The following is an 11680-nucleotide window of genomic DNA, read 5'->3' as shown; positions in this document are numbered from 1 at the left end:
AAAATCAATGCAAAGGTGCTTAGCCGTCCCAGGACGCTCCAAAAGTCAAAAGATCTCTGACAGGAATGACTAGCTGTAATCAATCTGCTTTAATAGCAATAACTATTGTATCCACTATTTTTGAGAGTTGGTAGAGAAAGTTATGAGTCAATGAATCATTTTCAGATATTTTGTAAAGACAATTTTGTATATATACACCCCGCTTAGCTTATTTGGGGGTTGTTGTTTATTTGTTCTGAAGAACTCGGCTGTATATTCTGAGAAGTATAATACAAGAAGCTGCTGGTTTTCTCAACTTGGCTATGCTTGGACATGTTGTGGTGGGATTGTTGGCTTTCGCAGAACTCTCGTGTTTTCTCATGTTACAATGAGTGTTTTCCTAACTGTCTCTATGTTTTATATGTTTACATAACTCATCTATGATATATGTTTTCTTAGTAGGAAGGAAAATGAATAGTTCAGGATTTGTCCAGTAAGACACCCTAAACTCAATCATTCCTGCTAACTATGTTTTCTTCAAGATTAGCTGTAAATATGGAATTCTTAAATGCTCCTGTTTACTCTAATTTTATGGTAAATTCTATTCGAGAATTCTCTTTTGCTCTTGAATAAGATTCAGCCTTTTATGTTCTGTATCACCAAGAAAGAAATCTTTGTTGCCTTTCATGGTGTGATTCTATACTATTTCTTCTCAAATCAAAGGTTTGTATCATGGATACCTATCTGGCTCTGCAGTAACACTCTTTTATCACAGACACTAAGTAATAATCAGTCATGGACTCCATTTGCCCAATGGAATAAACCCTCTTTGATCATTGCAAACCCTTCTTCAGACAACAGATGACAACCAAAATTCAAACAAAACCTTATACTTCACAACTAGCCTAAAATCCTAAAAACAAAGAGAGAGCCCTCTCTGATTGCAGGTGGGCTAGAACCTGTAATCCAAAGTTGGTTTGTGGTTACCTCGGCCGTATTCCCTTGGGAGTCAAAGGGAACAACCTGAGAGTTAACAGATGCAATTTGGTAGCTTCAAGCTTCTAAGAGAGGAGTAGAGGTAGAGAGTGTTATTGGAGTGTGGAAGTAGCCTCACATGTATTTTGGTTTAAGAGATGTTTGAGTAGAGTTGGTTTGAGAAATTTCTGGCATCAATATTTTGAACAAAAGAGAGAGTCATTTGTTCCCTTGGGAGATGGTTCACAAGTAAATGCTTACAGAGACATGCCGACGGGACCCTTCGAGGAGACTTACGATGTCAAGGCTCAGTCGTAAGTTTTTCTTTGATTTATATTAATACAAATCAATAACTTGTTTCCTATATTGTATGTTGAATTGTATGTCGATAGCTTGAGGTTCCTTGACTCTTCAAGTAGATTGTTTGGTCATTTTCTATTGTATTTGTGGTGTTACTCTACATGGTTTTTTAGGTATAAGTGACTAGAAGAATGAGAGATGGAGCAACGTGACGAGGACTTCATCGAATGATGGACTGAAGGTAAGCCTTCATAACACCAACTTTTTAAGAAAATTTGCTTTGGTATTGTCTTTGTAGTGACTAGATCCACTCTAGGGATAGAGGGGTTACCTCTATCTACAGAGGGAACTTGCCTGTGTCACAAGTTGGCGACTCCACTGGGGAGCCTTGTCTTTTGTCTTTTGTGTTCATTGGTTTGGTTTGTTTGTTGTCTCCCTTATTGTTTGGGTAGCATGATCTATTCTAGAAGTTGTTAGACTACTTCTGTAGTCTTCGCACTCTCCTGAGTGATAGACCTGGCCTTGCCTCAACCAGTCTTTTTTTTTTGCCTTTGATCTGGGATTGTCACTGTTTATTTTCGAACAGTCGTGAAGTAGTCACATCCTCACTATTTTCTGGGTTGCGGCTTTTACTGTCTGGTGTGACTAAATTGTCTAACAGTCACGACAAGCCCTGAAATCAGCACAGTGTAGCTAACTAATGTGCTTTCATGACAACATCGCATAGTGCTTAGTTAGAGGGTTGCGACGATTTGTTGTCAGCACATGTTGTTACTATCATAATTGCGACAATTCCTGTAAGTTTCAAATTTTGAAGTTTGTTGGTTGATTGGCTAGTGTGCTCTATCCTCTGAGCTTGTTTTTGCCTCTTTATTGTATCAGAAGTATAGGTTGTTAGAATTTTATATTTCGGGTTCCAAGTCTTTTGGAATCCTTCCTCTTGAATCGTGTGACCTAAATCCCATAGGGTTTCTTGAATGATTGGCTTGCTTAGGTTGCTCATTCATTGGGATCTTTAGGCTCTTCTTGGCATAATCTCTGACATCGTTTGAGGCTTCTTCCTATTCACTCTTTGTCATCTTCCTGATTGGTGTGTGGTGTTTAGTTACCAAGCTTTCATGTCTTTTTCATGCGTTTCCTTCCTTCACTTGGCATAGATTGCATTGCATCTCGACCAGTGAGGTAACTTTGTAGTTTTTCAAAAAGAAACATCTTCTTGGTTTTGAGTCTTTGATTAGTTTCTGAGTGGAATGTTTCTCTTCACTTATTGAATGATTTCATTTGGAAAGAGGTTAAAACTAGCATTGTTTTGAGTTTTGCATTTGGTTGCTTATCATTTATTTGAAAAATCAAAATATTACATTCATTTTGCATTAGGAAATAAGAACAATCTTTTGCATTAGTAAATTCTTGACATTTAGACATTGAAAAGCAAGGGATGCATTTTTCATTTTCTTAATTAGATTGCTTGCAAGTTAATGAAAGGTAGAAGCGTAGCTCTCTCCTTTTGATTGGTTTGCTTGAGAAATGATGAAAAGTACCATTCTTGCATTTGCTTGCTTCTTGCTTTTCTTTTCTTTGAAATGAACTTCTCACTCTTCCTTAGCTAGTTGTTCATCCAATGAGAATGATCTTTTTGCTCATTTAGTTGCATTCTAGGAGTTTTGAAGATACATTCAATAGGGCCTTGAAACTGAGATCTAATTCAAGATAAAATGTTAAAATCTATTGAATTAACCTAAGGAAGCATTGAAACTTAATGCTTATATCTATAGGTCTAGGCTAGAGACGTGTTCTGGCGTCGTTAAACCTAGTTGCTATTGTTTTCACTAAGGTTGGGCGATTCCTCCTTTTGTGATTCGATAAGTACTAGTACGGACTTGTGATCCCTGTACCATCATGTATATGTTGGAATACCCCACTAGGTTAGCATCCTATTATCCATAGGAAGCCAAGTCTACCACCTTGCAAACATGATAAACCGAACACAACATTCGGGGAGATTGCCTACTCGTACTTCTTGGTTCGTCGGGAGGTATCCTGCAATTCATAGGTTGTCTAGTACACCTTTTGCCTAGAGTTCCAGAGAAGTCACTTTCGTCCTTTTCGACTCATTATAAGTAAAAGGATCATCTGAGCGCTTGTCCTTTCGAGCTTGTTTCCATTCGAAAGCGATAGTCACCTTTCGTCCTTTTCTTGACTCTTAAAACATGAAAGGGCGAAGTTTTGTTTCAGTGTTCTAAAATTAACTTCCCATGAAATATTCCTGGTAAAAGTTGACTTCCTTAGTAATTCTTTAGAGTCGATTCCAATGGCAACATTTCCACAGTCCACTAGTAAAGGGTTCCCCTCGGAAGGGAATCCTAGTCCTTTCCTTCCGTTGGAAACATTGGTGCTCCTTATATGGCAACATTGTCCCTCCCTGGGTTATGTAGGTTTTAACAATGTACAAAAATTACCTGCATACGAATTCTAAAACATAGAAAATAAACAATGCGAGAGCATAACACATAAAACACATATACACAGAGATTTTCCCATGGATCCCAAAAACATGACTACTAGCTTGATTTTTCATTAGGTTCCTTTAAATGTTACAATACACATTTATACATACTAAAGCATCCAATACCATGGACCAAAAACCATCGCATCCAAAACCATGGACCGAAAACCATCGCATCCAAAACCATGGACCAAAAACCATCGTGTCCAAAACCATGTATGAAAATCATGCACAAAACCATAGGTAGGTCAGCGCAACCTAATATAGGGTCCAAAAACAAAATTTTCTGGGGCGCTGGCCGGAACCCCATAGATTCGGGTTACTTTCACCCCTCAAACCCCCTGTGACTCCCCCCACTACAGAATCGACACAATGAAGGGGGTCTCCGCCCCCCTTCTAACCCCCCCGGTTAACTACGTGGGCTAGTCATGGAAAGAATATAACACATCCCAATAGGTTAACCATTGGTTTACCTGTCTAGTTATTTTCGACCTCAGTGATCCCGAGTGTCTCAACTCCTGCCTTGCTGTCTCCTTCATTCAAATCATAGCATGATGATTCTAAGGTTGACCCATCGCCTTCTTCCCTTGTTTCTTCACCTTCCTCTTTTACTTCGCCTGGTGAAAGTTTCAAATCTAGTAACCAAGAGGCTAAGAAGAAGAAGAAGTCATCTATGCAAGGGACAGACCGTGCGGTTGTTACACCAAGTGCACCTCCTATTAGAAAACCCTCTAATCCTCCATGGAAGGTCAAGTTCCCTTTCACGTTGTGTAAGGGTGACCATCTCCTTCGAGACTACCCTAGCATTCCCAGAGTCTTGGAGGTATGGTCTCAAAATCTGGATCAACTATCCCCATCAACTTCTGGAGATCATGTCAATGCTGCACTCTTGGCTAGCAATGGTAAGAAGAAAGGGGAGATTATATTTCCCTGTAGGTTATGTGAAGGAGAGCATCTTCTTCACCTTTGTCCCCTTATGGATAAAGCTTCCAAAGTGGTGGAAAACCTTATAGCTCCTCAACCCCAACTTCCTATTGATTATCAGAGGCTTTCTTCTAACCCTCTTTGGGTTAGTAAAGAGATTGACTTGGATCCATCTCTTGCCCATCCTACTCTTACTAAACTTGACTCTCTTGTGTTTGTTCCCAACCAACCATTGGTAGGAGAGAGTGTTGACATGGTTTCACCACCAATTTTTCACTCTGTTCCAGAAGAGAGTCATGATCATACTACTCATGTTCTTCTCATCTCCTGAAATTCTCATGAATCAAAGAGTGACCCTCCTGTCCCAACTATTCAGGAGATTCCTTCCTTTGTTCCTGCTGAGCATGGGGGAAATCATATGATACCCCCAGCAAGTAGTTTTTTCATTTCTTTTGATTGGATTCACTTGATTGTTTTCCGCCTCCCATCTTATGTGCCTTTCTAGATCACAGTACAAGCCTATAATATGGTAGTACCTGGCACTCTCTTGGATGAAGGTGCATCTATTAGCATCATGTATTCTACTATTTGGCAAGCTTTGGGCTCTTCACAGCTTATGCATATCACCCAGAATCTGTTGGCTTTCAACAGAGGAACCAATTAACCCTTAGGGATCCTTCCGTAGTTCCCTATTACTTTGGGAGGAAACACCGTCTATATAGACGTGATGGTACTCCAAGGTCCATTAGATTTCAATATTCTCCTTGGACGCGGCTATGTTTATGTCATGGGAGATCTTGTTTCTTCGATTTTCCGTGTGGTTTGTTTTTCACACGAAGGAAGAACTGTGACTATTGATCAATTTTCATTCATTGGTCAACCATCATCCCCTATTGGCTCTTGTTTGTAAGCATTACCTTCCCCACCACAGGTCCATTATGTGGCTACCTATTTTATCTCCACATCTACTGATGATCACACAGATGGTATCGTACATTATGTACTGGGGGCATTGGAACCTGGTCTATCATTGGTACCAAATGACATGTATTCCCCTCAGAGTGTGGTCCTTCTATCTAGCGAAGAAGTCTTGGGAGCCACGTTCTCATATGGTCCATGATCAGTTCATGAGGACAGTTTTTGGTCTTGTGTCAACCTCATGAAACAAGGAGTAATGAGGATGGTTCCTTTTCTTGTGTTAACCTCATTAAAAAATGAAACAAGGAGAGATGAGGAGAGTTCATTTTCTTATGTCAACCTCATTAAAAAATGAAACAAACAACCAAAGCATAGCTCCTTGCCTCGTTTCAAGCTCGTTAAAAATGAAACAAGGGTCATGAGGATAGTTGTTTTACTGTGTCAACCTCATTAAAAAATGAAACAACCTCCTTTTCCAAATCGGGTCTTTGATTAAGATCTCGTAAAATTCCCGTCGAATCTTTCCAAAATCTCGAAATTCAACCTTCATTCCATCCACCTAGCTACACGAAATGAAGTTTGGGGGGCATGTACTTCGATTTGAGTCATTATGCTGGGGGCATGCAAACTTATAGTGCAAGCATATTTTTTTGTTTCAAGCTTGTGTAAACATGAAACTGAATCCAAGCAGAGTTCTCCATGGTTCAAGCTTGTGTATAAATGAACCCACACCTGATTTACATCTCGTGATTGCCATTTTTATCAGCTAATTTCTGCTAGATGAGCCTTGGTTGTTTCATTCCATTGTCACCATCTCTTTGACCGATCATATGCTTTCACTTGGTTGTTTTTCCTTTCCTGAGGGACCGCAGCGATGAGTGGTTTTATTAGCCAGCCTCCTGACCATTATGTGTTTTGAGTAGTTGCTACATTGCCGGAACCAGTTGCTACCCTTTATACCACTCATTCCTCTAGGGCAAGTCACCTTTAAGATCTTTTCTGACTTGTAAAAAATGAAAAGTTGGTCAAGTATTTTTCCCTTTTTGACTCATTAAAGAGAATAAAAATGGGAGGTCTACTTTCAGCTCTTTTCCGACCCTTTAAAACCGAAAAGATTGTCGAGCTCTTGTCGCTTTGAACTCGTTAAAGGTTGTGAAGCATCATCTACCCAGTATAAGTTTACCCCTTTTACGGGCTAGGATAGATTACTTACGAAAAAGGTATACGTTGATCTTTCATGGTCAATAGGTTCCCTTGGGTATTGTTTTCTACCTTTTCAGATTCAAGGGACAAATTTGTGAAAAGGGACCTTTGGAGTTTTCTTTTCCATATCTTTTTCAAACTTTCTAAACATGAAAAAGACTCAAAGTTTTACCTATCTTGGACTCGTTAAACCCTAACGACATTGGACTTATCACCATGATGAGGCCGAACTTCTCCTTCCTAGGGCTTGTTAAAAATTACTAGGTCAGATTCATTCGAAGGATACACTTACATTACAAGTATATGCTATCCCCTTCAAGCTTGTGTTTCAAAAATAATTGGGGTACTCCCCAGAAATGGTGGGGGAAAATTGGAAACATTATGTTGGTTGTTACGGCAGCTTGTCGCTCTTGGACATCGACACTCTTTCTTCTTTGTGTCAGGTTGGGATATCCTCATTCTTACGTAGATTATCTTTTGAATACATCGCATTAAGTATCTTTTTAATCGATGTTTCGAACCAGCGACGGTGGTTCATCTTCAGGATGTGAAAGATTATTGAAAGACTGGTCTCATTTTTCCATATATATAGAGATGTATGAGATGTTTAGCCGATAGATATTAGGATTTATTAAATTATTTTGTTTGTTTTAATTATAATTTAATTGTTTTATTATATTTTTTAATTATATTTTTGTGATATTTAGGGTTTAAAATTATTATATAATTAATTTAATTATTCTATTATGTTTTGTGAATTTAATTGTATTTTTGTGATATTTTTAGGGATTTTAAAATTATTATCGAATTATTATTTCATTAGGGTTATGGTTGTATTAATTATATTTGTATTAATTATTTCTTATTTTAATTATTTATTTATTTTATTTATTTTAATTTTTAAAATTATATTTATTTTAATTTATTTATTAATTATATTTATTTTAATTATTTATATGGCTATTCCATTTTTCTTATATTATTTGTTTTCATTATCTTATGTTTCATTTTAATTTTTTAATTTTTGTTTAGGATAAGTTGCCCTATTCTAATTGTGTTAATTATCGCTTATTATATTTGTTTTGATTATGATTTAGTTATTCTGTTATGTTAATTATTGAATTGTTATTATAATTTTATTAGGGTCATAGATGAGTTAATAATATATTCTTATTTATGTTTATTTATAAAGGCTTACTACATATTATCCTAGGTTGTGGAGTAAGCCTTTATAAATAATCATAAATAAGAAGATATTATTAACTCAGCTATAACCCTAATAAAATTATAATAACAATTCAATAATTAACATAACTAAATAACTAAATCATAATCAAAACAAATAGAATAAGGGATAATTAACACAATTAGAATAGGGCAACTTATCCTAAACAAAAATTAAAAAATTAAAATAAAATATAAGATAATGAAAACAAATAATATAAGAAAAATGGATTAGCCATATAAATAATTAAAATAAATATAATTAATAAAAAAATTAAAATAAATATATTATAACAATTAAAATAATTAAAATAAATAATTAATTAAAATAAATAGGGAAACTTATCCTAATCAAAAATTAAAAAAAAATAAAATGAAACATAAGATAATGAAAACAAATAATATAAGAAAAATGGATTAGCCATATAAATAATTAAAATAAATATAATTAATAAATAATAAATAAATAAATTAAAATAAATATAATTATAACAATTAAAATAAATATAATTAAAATAAGAAATAATTAATACAACCATAACCCTAATGAAATAATAATTTGATAATAATTTTAAAATCCCTAAAAATATCACAAAAATACAATTAAATTCACAAAACATAATAGAATAATTAAATTAATTATATAATCATTTTAAACCCTAAATATCACAAAAATATAATTAAAAAATATAATAGAACAATTAAATTATAATTAAAACAAATAGAATAATTTAAAAATAATTTAATAAATCCTAATATTTGTCGGCTAAACATCTCATACATCTCTATATATATCGAAAAATGAGACCAGTCTTTCAATAATCTTTCACATCCTGAAGATGAATCACCATTGCTGATTCGAAATGTCAATAAAAAAGAAACCTAATGCGATGTATCCAGAAGATAATCTACATAATCATGAGACTCGCAGAAACCTCAAAGACAAAATATCCTCATTCTCTCATTGGCCTTCTGGGTTTTGGTTTATTCATTTTGCCTCATTCCATCTGATCCTTGCTGCATCATCATGACTTTTGATCCCTTGGTCCCAAAATGCTGCCAAATTCCGAAGTCGTGTTGCCGATATGTTCAAGAGCTTAATCCTTCTGCAGTTTGTAGCCTTACATGCGTTCCTCAGATTCTTTGCCTCATCCACATTCATATTGTTACTTTGTCTCGTGTTAATGATGTGGGAAACATTATGGCCCTCCTTTGACTGGTCGCTTCCTGTCAACTTCAGCTCATTATCCGGGAAGTTGATCTAGAGACTCTTTTCTGGTACCTTAGAGCTTGCATGCCTCAATGGCAAGTTCTTCACAGTCGATGACAGACTTGCATCATTGGTCCTCGATCAAGTGATTTCACAAGTGTTCGACTTCAGATCATTCTTCACACTTTGTGGATTGCACTAGCAGTACCTCGAGAACCATTGACATTACTAGTGGTTTCTCTCGCGCTTGTTAATGGTTTACATCATTGGCCAGTAATCAAGTGATTTTCTAGTATGCTCAACTTCAGCACATTTATTCACATATTAGAATTTGTACCCTGATCAGGTTGGGATTCAAGACCCTAGGCTGAGATTACACAGGTCCAGGTTGCGTGGATTGATTTGTGCATGACTGTTTTGATTGGATGGCTGCGACCATACCTGAGTCCTTTTTGTGGTCTTTCTGATTGGATGGCTGCGTCCATACCACAAACCATTTATGTTTATCTTCTGGATGGCTGTGCCCATGCCTTATAAACATGTACTTCCTTTCACTATGTACTCATGTATCAGAGATATTAGTTGTACTTGCGTTTGCAGGTTCTCCGTGAGGATGTTCTGTTTTGGTTATGGATTTGTAAATCGTTTCACCCCTTCCACTCTCTGGGCCTTCATGATTTAGGGGGCATCTGTTACACATTAATTTGTCACTAACTTTGCATTCCCTGATCCCAGATACTGTTGGTCCATATTACTGACATCTATTCTGTGTTATGTTTCCAATTATGTATCAATATCTTCCTTGTAATCTTAGGAAGAAAGTTTTAGTTCATTATCCCTGAAGCATGCCCCTTTTTACCTAACTTTTTGGGTCATCATGGGTCATAAGTTGTCTCACCTATGAAGATGGTCAAGTTTTCACTAGCCCTAGCGATGTCATCGCTTTGTCCCTATGTTTCACCCGTGTCGATCTACTTTTAGCAAGTTTTTTAACAAACTCGTCGAAGCTTCGAGATGAAATTGCTTCATGGGCAGTCCTAGGGCTAGTTGTTGGGTCAAATGAGCTTGCTTCTTTCTTTTGGGATAGTTGTTCCACCTTTTGTGCAACCTCCCTAAGAGATAAGCTCTTCCTTCCATCTCTTATGGAAACTCTCCCTCCTATAAATGTATCCTCCATGAATAAGATCAGCTAGCTTGGATGTAACTGGAGGATAGCTAGATGTAATTTGGTAGCTTCAGGCTTCTAAGAGAGGAGCAGAGGTAGAGAGTGTTATTGGAGTGTGGAAGTAGCCTCACATGTATTTTGTTTTGAGAGACGTTTGAGTAGATTTGGTTTGAGAAATTTCTAGCATCAATCTTTTGAACAAAAGAGAGAGTCATTTGTTCCCTTGGGAGATGGTTTACAAGTAAATGCTTACAAAGACATGCCGACGGGACCCTTCGAGGAGGCTTATGATGTCAAGGATCAGTTGTAAGTTTTATTTTGATTTATATTAATACAAATCAATAGCTTGTTTCTTATATCGTATGTTGAATTGTATGTCGATAGCTTGAGGTTCCTTGACTCTTCAAGTATATTGTTTGGTCGTTTTCTATTGTGTTTGTGGTGTTTCTCTACATGTTGTTTTTAGGTATATGTTACTAGAAGAATGAGAGGTGAAGCAACGCGATGAGGACTTCATCAAATGATGGACTCAAGGTAGGCCTTCATAACACCAACTTTATAAGGAAATTTTCTTTGGTATTGTCTTTGCAGTGAATAGAATCATGGCTTGATGATTCTAAGGTTGACCCCTCACCTTCTTCCGCTGTTTCTTCACCTTCCTCTTTTACTTCACCTGGTGAATGTTTCAAATCTAGTAACCAAGAGGCTAGGAAGAAGAAGAAGAAGAAGATGAAGAAGAAGAAGTCAGCTAAGCAAGGGGTTGACCGTGCGATTTTTACATCAAATGCGCCTCTTATCTCCAAACCCTCTGATCTTCCATGGAAGGTCAAGTTCCCTTGTAGGTTGTGTAAGGGTGACCATCTCCTCCGAGACTACCCTGGAATTCCCATATTCTTGGAGGTATGGTCTCAAAATCTGGATCGACTATCCTTATCGACTTCTGGAGATCATGTCAATGCTGCCCTCTTAGCTAGCGATGGTAAGAAGAAAGGGAAGATTAGATTTCCTTGTAGGTTATGTGAAGGAGAGCATCTTCTTCACCTTTGTCCCCTTATGGATTAAGCTTCCAAAGTTTTGGAAAACCTTACAGATCCTCAACCCCAACTTCTTGTTGGTTATCAGAGGTTTTCTTCTAACCCTCTCCCGGTTGGTAAAGAGATTGACTTGGATTCATCTCCTGCCCATCTTGCTCTTCCAGAGCTTGACTCTCTTGTGTCTGTTCCCGACCAACCATTGGTAGGAGAGAGTGTTGACTTGGTTTCATCACCAGTTGTTC

The sequence above is a fragment of the Pinus tabuliformis genome, chromosome 8, assembly GCF_031772625.1.
Source record: "Pinus tabuliformis cultivar Carrire ecotype Pingquan chromosome 8, CPIR1, whole genome shotgun sequence".
NCBI classification, from domain to species: domain Eukaryota; kingdom Viridiplantae; phylum Streptophyta; class Pinopsida; order Pinales; family Pinaceae; genus Pinus; species Pinus tabuliformis.
Note: the sequence above shows the minus strand (reverse complement) of the source record.